This window comes from Notolepis coatsorum, assembly GCF_963971535.1.
Source record: "Notolepis coatsorum genome assembly, chromosome: 9".
NCBI lineage: Eukaryota > Metazoa > Chordata > Actinopteri > Aulopiformes > Paralepididae > Notolepis > Notolepis coatsorum.
Window position 1 is genome coordinate 118,070,614 of NC_140173.1, and position 17,820 is coordinate 118,088,433.

At 43.5% G+C, this 17,820-nt stretch overlaps 1 protein-coding gene across 1 annotated transcript in view; it reads left to right on the forward strand.

The window, feature by feature from the left end:
* The first annotated feature begins 1,884 nt into the window (after positions 1-1,884).
* LOC311233973 (zinc finger MIZ domain-containing protein 1-like) overlaps positions 1,885-17,820 on the forward strand; it is a 297,273-nt gene continuing 281,337 nt past the window's right edge. The window contains exon 1 of the mRNA XM_084321040.1: positions 1,885-1,989. The gene's annotated coding sequence lies outside the window, so the exon portion shown is untranslated. The remainder of the gene's footprint in view (positions 1,990-17,820) is intronic.

The following is a 17,820-nucleotide window of genomic DNA, read 5'->3' on the forward strand; positions in this document are numbered from 1 at the left end:
GGTACACAGGAAGTGGTGTGTTACTTTGTCTGATTCCCACCAAACTTGAAAAATATGTTTGCCGTATGACAGCAAAGAGGCCTGTGACGTTTTGATTCATTTGACCACATGGTGGCTCAGTTCTCACAAAACAAATTTGAACTACTCCTCCATGGCTTGTATGGTCATGATGACATTTTTAAATGCATGTATTGCTCTGTGATATCCTAGTGATGTTAGCAATATGAAAGCCATACGTAAAACAATATAGCCACCATTTTCCTTCCTCCTAGGCCAATTCTCAGTGAATGTCTTGTGTGGCATCTAGGGACCACCTATTTCTAAGTTGTATAAAGACAGTTGGCAGGCCAAACTATTTGACTGGATTGGGGGTGTGTGGTCATAACGTTGAGGATAGTAGGCCAAACCGACTGTGAGAATGGAGGGTTTTGAGGATAAACCCCTTTGCTGTTGTCAAACCACCACCAGCAAGAAGTGTCATTTCTCTCACGTTCTATTTCCAATGACCTGCTGCACCTTTGTCCCTTTTAAAAATGTTTTATTCCTTTTGCACAATTCTCACAAAACAAGCTGAGGACTGGAGGAGAGAGAGAGAGAGAGAGAGAGAGAGAGAGAGAGAGAGAGAGAGAGAGAGAGAGAGAGAGAGAGAGAGAGAGAGAGAGAGAACAGGCACAGCATGAGGAGTGAGTGATTCTATCTGATGCACTGCTCCAGCTTAGAAACTGCTCGGCCCTCCCTATGGGCAGTTCAGCCTTGCTTGACTAGCTGAGAGAAGCTGTGTGTGTGCGTGTGTGCGTGCGTGTGCGTGTGTGTGTGTGTGTGTGTGTGCGTGTGTGTGTGTGTGTGTGTGTGTGTCGGGAGGAGAGACATTGTTCCTTGACGTCACCGCTCAGCCCAGCCTGCCGCTGTAGAGCCACCGCCGCTGCTCTCAAACATGTCTTTGTTATTCAGAGGCTTCCACACCATCGGAGATCGGCGATCCGCAAAATACGGAACCTCTGATATATATCCCCGCCTTGACAGATAGGGAGAGAGAGAGAGAGAGAGAGAGAGAGAGAGATGTTATGACACTGTCGATTAAGACAAGTAGTGGTGATGAAATTCAACATCAACATAGCAATTCTTGATAAATAACACGATTACTCCAAACGAACACTATACCCTACTGACAACCACAACAACAATAATACCTAATAATAAAAATTATAATAATAATCATCATCCTCATAATTTGGGCAATTATCTGAATTATAATGAGGATCATCATCATGTATTTAGCAATTGTTTATATTGCATTATAACAGTAGCCGATTTTTTATTCAAATTGTATTTTAAGTTTAAATTGCATTATTATATTTTGTGTAATAGGCTATCATCGTGTAATAGACACTTGCTGTTTGCATTGTGTTGCTGGTAATAAAAAGGAAATGGGCTAATGCAGCAAACCACTATATAAAAAAAATCCAACCCGACGCCGGTAGAGTAGCCTGAGATCTATTTGATCCGTTTGGCTTTCGATAGAGATCATCTGAGCCACATGTAGTCCGGTCCAGTGTGGCAGCAGCAGGACCCGGTAGAACCAGCCTGTAGTCCGGTCCAGTGTACTAGCAGCGGGACCCGGTACAACCAGCCTGTAGTCCGGTCCAGTGTGGCAGCAGCCAGGACCCGGTAGAACCACCACCAGCACAAAGGAGGGTCGCGTCGGTCTCACTCCAGCAGCGTCGCTCCCTCAGGAGTCTGGGACACATTTTGACAGCAACCACCAAGCATGGCTCCCTCTCTCTCTCTCTCTCTCTCTCTGGTAACTGAATAGCCAGTGTAATGTGACACTTCAACTTGCCGTGCTCTACGCTAGTTGATTCAGTCACTCACTCACCCCATCGCCGGGCACTTATGCCGTCTTTGTGAAGTGGGAAAGAAGGAGCGCACAGTAAAAACACGAGGTTTTGAAAAACAAAGCGGATTTTCCCTCCGAGGTCCAATCTGAAAGTAAGTTCCGCCTGTTTCTTCTTCTCACCTCGTCGCCGCCGCCGCTGCTGCAGAGGGCTGTGATTGTGTGTTGAACGTGGAGGAGCCCGGTGCTCGAGATGGACAGTAGTAACAATAGGGTGACCTGCTCCTCCTGGTACATCTTTAGAGCCACAGATGAACCCATGCCAACGGGGCAGCTTTTGATTTGTTTAGTTGATCATATCTCATGGATCATTCTGGCGATCATGGTGCGCATTTACGCGCCGTGGTTTCCATGCTAGTGTTGTTGGGGGGTATGTGTTGCTTGCTTGTTTCGGCTTGTGCTTTAGGAAATAATAACCCAAGTCACTGACAGTCAGTTAGTGACTGACTGCAGGTTATTTTGATTTTTTTATGTCACCTGGTTTGTAGACTGGTCAAGTCGGGATAGGTGGTGTAAGTATGGCTTTTGTTGTTCTAAATCGATAGGTATACACTGAATAATTTCGCGCGTAAAAGGCTAGATATGTATTTGTAAATCCGTGTATCCTCCTTGGGTTGATCAGCTGCTGGCTTGGTCAATGCTAAAAATGGGAATGTAGGCTGTGTGTCAGTAAGCTAATACTAATAGCCCAGGAGGGATTGTTGACTCTTTCCAATGCTATTATTATCGGCTACCTGTTGCAATTAGTAAGAAGAAGCAGCTTCAAGCTGCACCGTAATAACATCAGCCTCTTCTGCAACTATGTGTTGATCTGAAACACTCCCGCGCGGTTCATTCAGCTCCACTGTAACAATCTGCCACCCTATTTACTCTATTTACACTATAACGGGCTGCCCCGCACCACACGACTCATACAGGCTACTACTTACTGCACATTTTGTGAAAGAAAAGCTTTTCAGTTGAGATTGAATTAGCTTGACGGAGCGCAGCCTCCTGCCAATCTGTGCGGCGGGTCTGGCGGACCCTCCCCGTTAAATTCCTCCGTCTGGATATGAGGCCAGCCGGGGCAGAGCAGAGGGGGCTCCCGACGGGAGGAGGAGACTGCTTCTCTTTCATTACTCTGCTGCAGCACCCGGCTACGAGAGAATACAGCCAACTTTAGGCGGAAAAAAACCCTGAACTTGAGAGAAGACGGGAGAGAAGACCACCTTCCCCCTCGTTAGTGAGGCATGGGAGTCGAGGTCAGGGACACAGAAAGCCTCTCTAAACCGTTGCTTCATTTTTATAGTAGGCTATATCAGGTGTATCTAGCAAATATCACCGCACCTAAGTGGTGTATTTGTTCTTGTACTGTCTCAGTGGGTAAGCTACTTGTCTTTCATGCAATGGAATTGTTTCAGCATTAACACTCATTAAGACCACCAGATTCACTGAGGCTGGCCTTTTGACAAAATGCAACCTGAGGGTAACCTAGTAGGCAAGTACGCTGCTTGGTGAAGTTGTGGAAAGAAAGGGGACATGGTCAGGTCATACAGCTAAATCAACCCTAAACAGAATTCGCATGTTATTTGTGCGATACTGTACAACCCAGTATTGATTTGTGAATATGAACAAGTGTCTCCTTAAGCCAAACACCAGAGAACCAATGAATAATGGCATAACACCTACAGTAGGACACTATGACATTACCCATGGTGATGGGTACATTTAGATTCAGAGCTGTAAGCCCTACATCCCATTAAACCTCATTTATTGGATGTAATACCTGCGCAAACAAAGAGCCTACAAAGTCGGCCACTAATTCATTATCAATAGACAAAACAAAACGTGTCTTGATGACATCACAAAGTCAAGTCTTGATGCTCTGATTTCCAGCAGTCAGTCGCTTGCGTTTATAGATATTATGGACTGAACTGTCCCTTGATCATCACATAACACAATGTCTACATCCCTTTTCAGGGTGGATTTTCTCTTTAAAGCCATTCTGTAACTGTTGGAGACCTGTGCATGGGTGCGCGTGCACGTGTGTGGCGTGCAGGGCAGTTTCGTCTCCTCCTGTTTTCCCTCATGGGCCTCTGTAGCCAGCCGGCCTGAGAGACAAGACAAGAGCGAGTGTCTGATTCACTAAACAGACTCACACACTCTGGCTGTCTTGCTCCCTCTGTGTTCAGACTAAGGACAGCACAACACCAGGGCAGCCACTGACACATTCATGGACTGATGGACACACACGGACAGTGAGATGTAAAACACAGCTCCGCTTCAGGCAGGGATTTATTGGGGGGGGGGGGGGGGGGGGGGGGGGGGTGAGGCTCTCTGTGAGAGAGGTAACATGTAGGCGACATACAAGACTTATTTGTCTGGTTTATTGTCCTGCCATGTCTCGTTATGCAGTGTCAGTCTCGTATCGTTTTCATGACAGGTGGCTGTCCGTGTAGTCGCATGAGGCTCGTCCACTAGAGCCCCTTTATGTCATCCAATAATGTATGTTTCTAATTATACTTTCGTTTCTGCTCATCTGTATTCTTAAACGTTGTGTTAATGTTATGGGCTCTCGGAAGAATAGCCCACGACTGGGCCAAAAGAGATCCAAATAAAAAATCAAATCCAAATCAAAGTAGTAGTAGTAATAGAAACATGCTTTCCCTCGAGAAGAGATGAAGGAAGACAATACCATCCATCATGCTCCCATGCACTCTCACGTGGAGCCCTGGGCCCTCATTTATCAATAATGTGTAGAAAGTGTTCTATTTTTGTTCCTAAGCACAGAATTTAGAATGTATCTACGCACAGAAAAATCGGGATTTATCACACGTGCGTACACGGGTTCTACGCACATTAGAAGCTGCTAGGAAACTGCTTATCGGCTACGAATTAAAGCCACGATTGAAAATAATGTACTTTCTTGACAATAGCCTATACTATAACAATTATGAGCGCATACAAGAACAATGAATCTCACTGCCATGTAGCCTACGCCATGCATGTGTAGCCTGCCTATGTGATCAATAAAAACTCGAACTTGAATTCCATCACGTCTGTGCGGGAGCGCACAAATAGACTGTGTTGTCACAATGTAAATAAAAACGTGGAGTACAGTATACATGTAGATCATGGTTGATTATTTGTATGACAGTCAGTAAACCCTTGCAAAAAGTATCAGTTTTATTTAATGAATTGAAAACAGCATTGATATTACGTAAAAGCAAACTGGCAATAGAAAAGATGTTCAAAATAATCTAGTTCCCTTAAAACACTAACGCTATTAAATAAAAAATATACAGTGGAGGTTTTTTGCTTTAATCCCTGAATATCTTGCATGGGTAGATTTACATAAAACTGCTCTATGATCCTAGCTCTTGTCTGTATTGTTGTGGCGTTTTGGAGGTGGCTGTTCCACGTCTGACATGCGTCAGGTCTTGGGGGTTCCAGCAGCGGGATGCCATTTCTGATGGCCAGATTATGGAGCACACTGCAAGCCATGACGATGTGGCAAACCTTTTCAGGCCGGTACACTGCAGCGTGCCCCCCGTGCCAGACAGGCAGAGCCATCAACCCTTCAGCAGGCCAATTGCACGCTCCACGGTGACTCTTGTGCGCAAGTGTGCCCGGTTGTAGATGCGCTCCTGTTGGGGTTGATCAGAGGAGTCATCAGCCATGGCTTCAGTAGATAGCCCCGATCCCCTGCATTTAAGTGATATTTTAATTACAGATACCCCAGTAATAACATTACAATTTAATGCGTTCCTCCCGGCCACCGGCAATGACTTATCAGCCAAATGCAACGATAAATAACATGCATTCATTTGGATAGAGGTATTCCAAATGCTATTTATAGGGTTTGACAATAATTACACTAATGTCGCTATTTTACAATTAACTATAATGAATTACGGGTCATACCGAACACGTCGGTCGGTGTTGAAACGAATGCACGAAAGCTTATTTCCGTGTTGCAGTTTTCTTATTCTACAGCTGGGCACCAGGTACGCGCGGTCTGAACTGTGCATAGATATACACACAATCTCAAGCACACGTTCAAATTGATAAGTCCCACACTTTGCTTAGAAATGATCGTACGCACGGTTTACGCACATATCTGTGCGTACGCACCATTGATAAATGAGGGCCCTGGAGTTTGGGCGCTATTAGACGGAACAATACCACTTATTGCTGACCGCCTCGCGTACCCCACGCTGGCATTGTTGCACACAATTTGTAAGTCACTCCGGATAAAAGTGTCTGGCTAAATGGACTAAATGCCTCACACCACACAGCAAGTTGTAGTACATTTTGGACTTGAGTGTCCGTCGTAAACAAACGCAAACAGCTGAAATCACAGCACGGCTGACAGAACACACTAATACATGAATAGATTAATGAATGCGGTGCACCCTCCTCTGCATCATTCATCTTCACGAACGTCTCCAGGTAGTGAAGCATCTGGAGGTGCGGAGACACGGTGACTCACGTCTCTCTCCGCTGACAGCCGCTCTGTGGGATCCAGCGGTGAGGTCGCTGCTGCTCTTACTCATGCAGTTCAAGAGTTCTCCACGTTCTACATGCTGTTCTCCACGTTGTTCTACATGCTGTTCTCCACGTTGTTCTACATGCTGTTCTCCATGTTGTTCTACATGCTGTTCTCCACGTTGTTCTGCACACTGTTCTCCACGTTGTTCTGTATCATCACCTCAGCGGCTCACAACCTGCTAGACATAAAAAACCAAAACACTAATCAATGTTTTGACAGTTTTTGACATTTCTCCTAACTGTTCGTGTTCTGTTCTCTGTGTGCGTGTGTTCTCTGTGTGTGTGTCTTCTGTGTGTGTGTGTGTGTGTGTGTGTGTGTGTGTGTGTGTGTGTAGTGTAGTGTTGTGAAATACTTGGCTGCTGTTCACTCGACACAGATTCTTGCAGACTGGTGTCTCGCCGATGGCCTAACTCACCCACCCACCCACTCCCGTCCCGAGCAGAAGTCAGCCTTTGTTTCTGTTTCTGTTTCTCTCTCTCTCTCTCTCTCTCTCTCTCTCTCTCTCTCTCTCTCTCTCTCTCTCTCTCTCTCTCTCTCTCTCTCTCCCCTTCACTTGTGGTTCAGCATGGCAGTATTTCCTCATAAAATACTGACTGTCTGTTGTTTCATATGCTCCTGCTATTCTGTTTTAGACCCTTTTAATGGGGAAAAAGTAGTATTGCCGCAGTGCATTCTGGGCTCCACACAGCCCCCCCCCCCCGGGAGACCCTTTTATCTTCATTAAAATGTTCAGTGTTCACTAAGTGATGCTGTCTGCCATCAGCACATTCAGAGAGTCAGCAGCTGTCAGCAGGTTGACATTTACTTTTCGCAACTAGCTGTCAATATCCGGATGGAAGTAATAACTGTAACTAACTACCGAATACACGGACAATTACGCACCCAGGTGTTAATTTGGCCTCTTGGCTGATATGGTACATTAGATTAGATTAAATGTATTGTCATTGCACAAGTACAGAGTACAACGAAATGAAGACCACACCACCCTGCTATGAGACCTACTGTACAGTGAAAGTCAGGGCTGTAGGTATATATTGAGTCTGGTCTCTGTCTCAAGTCCAGACTCCCAGTCAACTTTGACCGGACTTTGTCTCAACATGCCTGGACTTGCCTTGCATTTCGACAGGGGTGTAACGGTTCACAAAATCCACGGTTCGGTTCGTATCACGGTCTTGGCGTCACGGTTTTCGGTTCGGTCCGGTATACGTTGTTTTTTATTTTTATTTTTTATTTAACCATACATCAGCATAAGATTTATAGCCTAAAAATAATCCAACTTTTCAGTTATTCTCAAGGACGTAGTCATGCAAAAACTGAAAGAATGAGGCAGTTTGACATCAGGCACATCATTTTGACAGTGACGGGGTTAGAGCTAGGAGCGATTTTGGTACAGCAAGAGGGAAGGCATTGCCGATTTAAACATGCTTCTCATTTATTTGGTAAAAAAAAAGGTTTACAGCGGTTTGCCTTAAATAATGTTTGTGTGTGGGGTTGGTACGTCCCAGCAGGGTCCAGGATGTAAACTATGATGTCGTGTTCTGGGTCAAAAAGTAGTCTCCTGGCTCCTTATTGAACACAAACAGTTATCTTTGAACCTCTGCTGTCAAGCCTCGTCAATATAACTCCCTTCCCCACTAATGGAACTGGTGTTTCCACGGTTAACTTGCGGCTAAAGTTAGTTAGCTCGTGGCTAACGTTACGTTAGCCTAGCTCGAGGCTAATGTTATAACCGAACAATACACATGCCCCGAACCGTGGAGGTTGTACCGAACGGTGTACGGTTCGAATGCATACCGTTCCACCCCTAGTAACAATGCATCGCAATGCATCAGCTATTACTAGCCTCCCAGGAATTACCCTAGACCGCTCTAAAACCATACTTATATTCACCACGGTATAAAACGGGAATGTATGGATGAAAAATCTTTTTTCTTTTTCACATATTGAACCGACGATAGATACTTGATGTAAAATTTGCCATAGTATTGCATCCATAGCTATAATATAGAATATAGTTATAGCCCTGCAAACAAGGTGACGGACTCCATTAGTTTAATGCGTGGCAGCGCATAGCCGTATCCCGGAACCAGCCTGGCAGAGAAAGAGTTAATGTCGATTTTTGTATTGACCTATAGTCCATTCATGCTGAGTGAATCAGTTCCCCCAGCCACATTTGTGTATACTTTCTTTTGGGGGGAATTAACTGAAAATGAATCGCATCGAATCGAATCGTGGTCAAATGAAGATATTTCATGATGCATTGAATCGTTGCCTGAAGAATCGTAATCGAATCGAATCGTTGTGGGGTCGAATCGTTACACCCCTAATTTCGACCATTACTGTTGACTTTATTATCGACTTTATTTCCTTCCAATCCACCTGCTCTGTGATAACGTGATTGGCTGTGTGTAGACTGTTCCATAATGCACTGTTAGGATTGGCCCCACCATTGGATGCATCAGGTTGAACATCTTTATTTCATGTTTATTTGGGTCCTGGTCTTGAATAGGACTCGAGTTGCTTGACTTGGTCTCAACACCCCCTTTGGACTCGACTGGACCAACATCTTGGATTTGATTTGGCCTCGACCAAGGTGGTCTTGACTACAGCCCTTCCACCCTGTATGATGTCTATCCTGCATTTGTATACTATAGAAACTCTTAATAGTTATAGGACTTTGTCTAATTGACTTAGATTAATTGACAAACATGTACAATTGCATGTAGTCATGTTGTCGAAGAACCTTTTAAAATCGAGTGCTTTATTAACCACAGGTGTGCTTATAATCTTTCAGGAATTGGTCTGTCTCGTTCAGCATAGAAATCAACAAAGTGAAAACATAAACAAAGTAGACAAAGAGGGGGCAGCCCTGATTAGCTTGGTGGTTAGACTGGTATGGGTCAAGTCAACATGGGGGCCAGCCCAGGGAAAAGAAAACCCCACGCCTGCTCAGTCCTTCCTAGGGAGGCACCGACGCCGACCACACTTTTCAGTACCGATACCAACACGTGAGCTTTGGCCCGAGACCGAGTACCGATCTGATTCTGAGCCATTACCTTTAATGAACAGTATAGACATGGACCGTTGTCTTGGTGTTATTGGACACAAATTGAGATGTATTTTCTCCATTAGAGTTAACGTGTCAAAAAAAAATGCAGCAAATCAAGTCACTTCACTTTGATTTCTGACATATTAGACTTCTACACTACCGCTATCGGATATCGATAATTGGTATATTTGTCTGTACCCTGTAGTCTCTCTGTCTGCGTGCGGTGGAGCTGATTCGTGGATGGTGTCTTGCATGGGAAATGGAGAGTGATGGTGGCAGTCTTTGGGATGAGCAAGTCATCCATATACAGTGTATAATGACTGTGCTTTGAAACAATTAATATGGTGCTATTTAGGGGTGGACGGTATGGTCTAAAATGTATATCACGGTATAATTTGAAGCATAGACGGTAACGGTATATATCACGGTATCAGTGTTTCTGTTAGAATAATTTTTTTTGCCTGATAGGCAGGCTATATAAAGAATGACATCCTCAAGGCATGTAGATTTATAATATTTTAACTTAAAACTAGGCTACTTTTGCGTATAAAGTCATTATATTCCAAATAAAATAAGTCCCGAGTCGAGACTCCTGCTCCCATTGCAAACAGCGGGGCTGGATTTTGCTAGAAGCATATGTAGCTGCAGAGCCGCAGAGCGAATTGAATTGAATAAGAATTGAGACAAAGGTGCCACTCATCCTCAGCTTTAAGAATTGACAATTGTGTCAACAAATTGACATGTGTCAACAAATTGACACATGTGTCAACAAATTGACACACAAAATGCTTAGAGACGATGGGGGTCAGAACGGCGCAAGGGTGGGGGGGCGCTGTTTGACGGGCCTGTGACCAGACCTGAAAGAGCCACTGGCTCTGCGGCTCTGCAGCTGCATGCTATTCGCAAATCCACTGCTGCACGCCTTCCTCCCGGCTCCCGCTGCTGCCGTCGTTATCATAACACTACACACATATCGTAATGTTTACAGCAAACTGTAGTTGATCACCAGGTATGTTTTATTAACGTAGAATAATTCATATAAGAAAAACGATAGGGAAATATCTTACCTTTCTCCACTGGTTAAAAATGCCAGGAACTGAAATTGAAACTTGCTGTGCGCCGCGGTGATATGTGTTTATTATGAAATGACAATTGCGTGTTGACACGCCCACTGCGCGAAGCCTCCTAAATAACTTTTTCCAGTTTGCACATATCTATTATCTATGACTAATTCTATCTATTTGTAGGGGCAAATGCGATTGAAATAGTCGCGCTGTGGTTACATGACGTCATTGCTATTTTAGAGCTGCTCTACCGGTTAAACGGTATAGTCAAAATCCATACCGTAGAGCAAATTAATACCGTTTATACCGTATACCGTTTATACCGTCCACCCCTAGTGCTATTCACATGAATATCAGTAATTAAGAGTGGACATATAGCTGGTTAGCTAGCGGAGGACGGAGGGAACATTCCACCAGCCTCCCTTGTCTGAGGAACCTTCACTTCAACATGGAACTGGCCCACTCCGTGTCAAGGGGGCCTCGTTGTCTATAAGTGCTTTTATGTGAGATGAGATGGAGAGGTAGAGAGAAACCGAGAGCGGAGAAAGGCAGAGGGAAGAGAGAACTCACTGGCCCATCTTGTCACTGGCTCATGCATGTTTGATTTGATGTTCTTTGAGAAACGAGTGCAGGGGATGTCACAATGGCCATGTCCTGTTCTCATCCGTAGAGGCTTGGGTCCCTGAAACATAAATGGCACTCGGCCTCACCAGGAACAATATGAGAGTCAGAGCCCACACAGGGAGACCAAAATGTTCCCTCCATCCGTCCGTCCATCCATCCGCCCAGTCGCCCACCACTGCATTCAAGGCTTCTCACCATCGCAAGCAACTACCTTCCCTTTTCTATTCTCACAGAGCCCGTCTGAAGTGTAAAAAAAAAAATGTATCCACTTTTTTTTTATATTAAAATATATTTTGTTTTTAAGAATTGTAAAGGATCACAAGTGTGTTTTTGATTTGTTGTAAACAAAGACAGAAAATAAACTTCATTCAATTAATAAACTGTATGCCTCACTGTCACTGTGTGGAAGAGACTGGGATCATTCTTTTGTGCAAGGCAACATCAGGCTTGACTTAAAACATTACTTTCCTAACTTAGTGAAACTAAATGTAACAAATTAACACATAGATATAAATGTACTGAATGGTTATTTCGTATTTTATTTATTATATAAAAAAAAATCCGATATATATATATATATTTTTTAACGATACCCAATCCAGCTATTTTACTGATGTCGGCGGCCGATACCAATATCGGATCGGTGCATCCCTACTTAAAGGGGACATGCATTGCTATTCCTTTCACTATTTGGGCAACTTTACTCAATTCCTGTGAGTCTATGGAACACATCTGTAAAGTTTTTTTCAAAAAAATTCATTGTTTTATATTTTTAATCAAGTACTCTAAAGCAAGATTTTTCCACTTCAAGATTTCAAGCTGTTTTGGGCTGGGCTCCGCCCATAAGCGCTTTGAGTGACAGTCACCCACAGTCTGCACTGGCAGATAGAAAGATTGAGGGGGATACTAATTAATTTCGCCGCAGGGGGGGGGGGGGGGGGGCATAATCCCACGGGACAATGCATTGGTAACTTGTTTCAAATGACAATATATACCCCTGTGAATATTATTGCACGGATCGGAATATGGGCGTGCGCAATGATATTCTGACAGTGATATGCGAGTGCTCCCGACTGCGGGGGAGAAGCTCCATCCCCACGCGCACACACATTTACACACACTCCCGCGCGGTCGGAGCGGAGCTCCGGTCGGAGCGGAGCTAACAATATACTCGTTATCACCATACATAACGCTTATATTGAAACACGTTGACATTAGGGCCGTTCTTTCAACCTAAAAGTGCACTTTCTTCAACCTCGAACCTAAATTCCTTAGCAACCCGTGTTACCAAGTAAACAAATCACAGAACGATAGCCACGTTAGTTAGCCAGCGCCAGCCAGGTACCAACGTTAGCTCTCAGAACGATAGCCAGTTAGCCAGCACCAGCCTAGTACTAACGTTAGCTCTCAGAACGATAGCCAGTTAGCCAGCCTAGCACTAACGTTAGCTCTCAGAACGATAGCCAGTTAGCCAGCCTAGTACTAACGTTAGCTCTCAGAACGATAGCCAGTTAGCCAGCCTAGTAGTAACGTTAGCTCTCAGAACGATAGCCAGTTAGCCAGCCTAGTACTAACGTTAGCTCTCAGAACGATAGTCAGTTAGCCAGCCTAGTACTAACGTTAGCTCTCAGAACGATAGCCAGTTAGCCAGCACCAGCCAGGTACTAACGTTAGCTCTCAGAACGATAGCCAGTTAGCCAGCACCAGCCAGGTACTAACGCCAGCTCACAGAACGATAGCCAGTTAGCCAGCACCAGCCAGGTACTAACGTTAGCTCTCAGAACGATAGCCAGTTAGCCAGCACCAGCCAGGTACTAACGCCAGCTCACAGAACGATAGCCACGTAACCCTCTCCTGGCGCGTGCTGTGTACTACAATCAACTCTGTGTCAGTGTAATAGCAGTCTGTGACGTCACGGTATTGAGAATCATACCGGCGGGATTTCGAAATATCGAAAGCGGTGACTACAACCAGTGCCTTATTCACGTCAGCAAAACTGTAAAATCAGAATGGCTTAGTTGAGTGAAGGAAGATCTTGTGAACTCGAGACTAGACTGATGAGTCAAAATGATAATTAGAGACACAGACCACATTGATATAAACCCCCATTGCTAGGAAACAATGCTAAACACTGGAAAAGGCCATTTATAAGACACAGGACCTAACATAACATGATCCCATCGCAAATTAAAATAATGACTCATGAAACATTTGAATTTGGATCTTAAAGGAAAACTCCAACATTTTGGGAAATTAGCTTATTTAACATCTTCCCTGGAGTTAGACAAGAAGATACATACCTTTTTTGTCTCTGTGCATGCATTAGGCTTAGGGAACGCCCGCACCGTTAGCGTAGCTTCATCACTGGAAGTGGGTCAGACTTTTACCCTGAAGTTCCCTACAGTCCCCTACAGTCACGAAATACACTCCAAATACAACTCCAAAACGTTCCTGTAAACATGTTGTGACCTGTGTATTTACCACGTGGAGAAATAAAAAAGAATTGAATTAGACATTTACGTTTTCTAAGCAAATATACTCGGAACTATTTTTTGCCTAACCACTCCTCTCTGGGCGCAGTGATTTCACGCAACGCAGTGCTACTTTCTAACGTGACGCCAGTAGGGATGCCCCGATCGATCGGCCACCGATCGTTATCGGCCGATAATCAGTATAAATATGCGATCGGTGATCGTGATAATGCTTTATTTTCGCTGATTGTCAAAACCGATCGATGACACGGAAAACATGATCCAATTCTCAGCGGAGTTCTCACTTGCTCTTCTCTCACAGCCACACAGAGCTCTGCTGCTGCGCGTCTAGCCCCTCCTCCTCCTCCCACTCCCAGACCCGTGTCATGTTGTCAACAAACCCTTCTTACGGCAAGAGTCGAGTGGATGAGCACCGGAGAGCTCTCTTTCAACATAACCAGCATTAAACAAAATGGCCCAGTCATCTATTCACTTTTGTTTAATACATGAGGCGTTGTCTCTAATGTTATCTAGCTACTGATAGCTCCTGATATCAACGTGACAGTTTGGCATTCATTTTCACAAGTGCTGGGTAGCGTTGGCTAACTAGCTATCGCTTGTGAGCTAACAGCTACGAGCTAACATTACTGTTTAAACAAAACTACACGGTCAACTATTCACTTTAGTTTAATACATGATGAGGTGTTGTCTAACTGTTCAAGTTTCTTTAATAGTTGTCATACAGAAGTACAGAATACTTTTATACAAAATGCTTCTTACTGTTATGCTCCAGAGACAAGATAAGTATGAAATAAAATAACATAGTATAGCATGTGAATTAGAAGTAAAAAATGAGGTCACAGTGTTCAGTATAGACATATGTACAATGTTCGATGCAGAATAGACGTAACTGAGTTACCATATAATATACAATACTATGCAGTGTACTAATATACAATACTATATAGTGCAAGGCAGAAATGGGATGAGGTGCAATTTAGGTACAATTTACAGTAGGTGTACGAGTTGTAGTGCAAATCCTTTATCAATAAATATAAAGTGTGTTTGTGTGATCTAAAGTGTGGAGAGTGGGTGCTGCAGTGTGTTGTTTGTTTAAGTGAGTGTGTGCGTGTAGGTGTGTGTGTGTGCTGTGTGCATTTGATGGTTGTTGCATAGTGTTTATTGTTTGTTTAGCAGCCTGATGGCCTGGGGATAGAAGCTTCTTCTAAGTCTTTCTGTGCTCGCCTTAAGACTCCGGTATCGCTTGCCTGATCGCAGCAGTTCAAAGAGGCAGTTGTTCGGGTGGCTGGAGTCCTTGATGATTCTCTTAGCCTTCCCCCTGCACCGCTTGTTGTAAATGTTCTGGAGGGTGGGAAGCCCCCCTCCAATTGTGCGTTCGGCTGAACGTGTCACTCTTTGTAGTCTGCTACGGTCTTGTGCAGTGCTATTCCCAAACCAGGAGGTGATGTTGCCAGTCAGGATGCTCTCTATTGTACATGAGTAGAAGTTCCTAAGGATCTGGCTAGCTACTGGCTAGCTACTGATAGCTCCTGATATCAACAAATGCGCATTTCAGTTTAAGAATGATAGGGAGACATCCGTTAGCATAGGTAGCTAACGTTAGCTCACGTTAGAGCACAACGAAATGATCCAGTAAACTAAATAGTTCACTTTATTTTAATACATGATGCATTGTCTAACGTCATTTAGCCGGTTAGCAGTAGCTACAGATAGCTCCTGATATCAATGTCTTATAACCAGTGTTGTGCTAGTTACTGAAAAATAGTAACTCAGTTACTTTACTAGTTACTTCATTTCAAAGTAACTTCGTTACTGTACTAGTTACTTACACCCAAAAGTAATGAGTTACTGTGAAAAGTAACTATTTAGTTATTAAAAAAAAAAAAAATAAAAAAGTCCCATGCCCCAGATACTCAAAATCGGTTGATCAACTTGACAGTTTCCATTCACATCACCGAACTCTGCTAAACAATGTGGTCTAGAGCGTTTCATTATATATTCCCTCCCCGCCGTATGTATATTTCTCTCCCACCCACCCACCCCCTCCTAATGTACAGTCCCCTCCCCATCATATGTATATACTCTGTCAGGATCTAGGGGTAACAGTACTGTATATTTGAATACCGCTTATGTCACAAATGTATCAGTACTAAATACCTATATGTCCCTATGCCATAAATGTCATGTATGTTGTGTATGTCATAAATGTCTATATGAATTGAAAATGGGGGACCCTGATGGAAACAAGACAAACGTCTTTCTCAGGTCTGCATCCCCTTAACAATTGTATGTATTGAGCCGTACTGTATTGTACCCATTCTGCAATCTGTTAAATAAAGTTTTCATTCATTCAATCATTCATTCATAACCATCTTGCAACGTTGTTTAAGATATCAATCAAAGCATTGCAACGTTAGAATAGTTAGGATATCAATTGTGCATGAAAGGACTATATTTATATTGTTTGATTAGTATTATGAGATTCCCTGGCAGATTTCGTACTGTATAAGTGTTCAACTTGAGTTTCAGTGAACACATTGCACTCACCAAAGTCTGCGGTGGTCGAGATGTAGTAACGTTACTCCAGTTGACTCCAGCAGCCCTTCAAACATGTTCTTTATCTCGTTTCCATGTTGTATATTAATTATCTCTCCAAGTAGTTGCTAAATGGTTTGTTAGTTCGTTATTACTGCGTTCTTATTATGTAGATTCATAGCGAGCGTCCTCTTGTTGTTTACTATAGAGAGCGTCTATTTCTTTCCGTAGCCTCATTTCTGGTTTGCGCATTTCTGATTGGCCAGTGGCCACTGACTGACGCTGTCTGGTCAGAGAACGTCAGAGAACGTCAGTCAGTGGCCAATCAGAAATGCGCAAACCAGAAATGAGGCTACGGAAAGAAATAGACGCTCTCTACAGTAAACAAAACAAACGCAGGCGAAATAAGGACGCTCGCTATGAATCTACATAAAAAGAACGCAGTAACGAACTAACAAACCATTTAGTAACGGTAACAGCGTTACTGAATTTAAAAAGTAATGCGTTAGAGTACTATTTACGGCAAAAGGTTACTTCGTTACTGTAACGCGTTACTTTGTAACGCGTTAGTCCCAACACTGCTTATAACATAATTGACATTATTAGTTTTTGCAGCTGAACATTGGCTAATTAGCTATCATGCTAACCTGTTGAACTATCACTCTGACTCAATAGTATCCATCTGCAGAACGTCAGCCCCAGCCCTCTCAGGCCCCACGCTGAATGTGATTCCAAAGCAGAGTATACACACAGACAGTGGAGCTGTTTGCAGATAGCGAGCATTTTGACTTGTTGCGTGGTGGCGTTGTCTCGCAGATAATACAACTACAAGTACAAGTCTAATTATATAATATATATATTTTATAAAAAAAAATAAAAAATAATATTATATAAAATATTTGTTTTAATTTTTTTTAATCAAAAACTATCGGATCGGTATCGGCCGATATGGCTCAAGACGATCAGTGATTGGTATCGGTGGCAAAAAAACGTGATCGGGGCATCCCTAGACGCCAGTGTTTGTTTACATTTTCATTTCATTCAAAGGATCCGAACCGATTGAAGTTTATGGATACCATAAATACAATAATCAATCATAATGAAAACAAAATGTATAAATTAAATAATACAAATTAAAGTGCAAGTTTAAATGGAAAGATTATGTGCAAATAATGTTTTAAAAGTAGCAGCCTCTGCCCCAGCGCCGCGGTTCTGATGGGGCTGTTAACCTGGTCCAGGAGGGTGACGTGGATCCACACACTAGGCTTCACCATCTCCAACAGCTGTAGGGGGAGAGGAGAGGAGGTGGATGAGTCAGATCAGACAGACTTCTAGGTCTTTTGTTTGCTGTGTGTGTGAGAGGAGCTGTGTGTATGTGTGTGTCTTACTCTGATCTCCTGCAGGGGAACACACAATTTACAAATGACAGTGTCCATGAAGGAACCCGTGATTGCATTGCTATAGCACAAACTAGTGATGCACGATATATCGGCCGCCGATATAATATCGGCCGATATGGCAGTTTCTTTTACACATCGGTATCGGCCCATGATCCGAAGTAGCAGTCGTCACTGTTCCAGGGTGCTTGCGTTTCAAATGCTGTACTGCTGCTGCTTTCTTCTTCTTGGAAA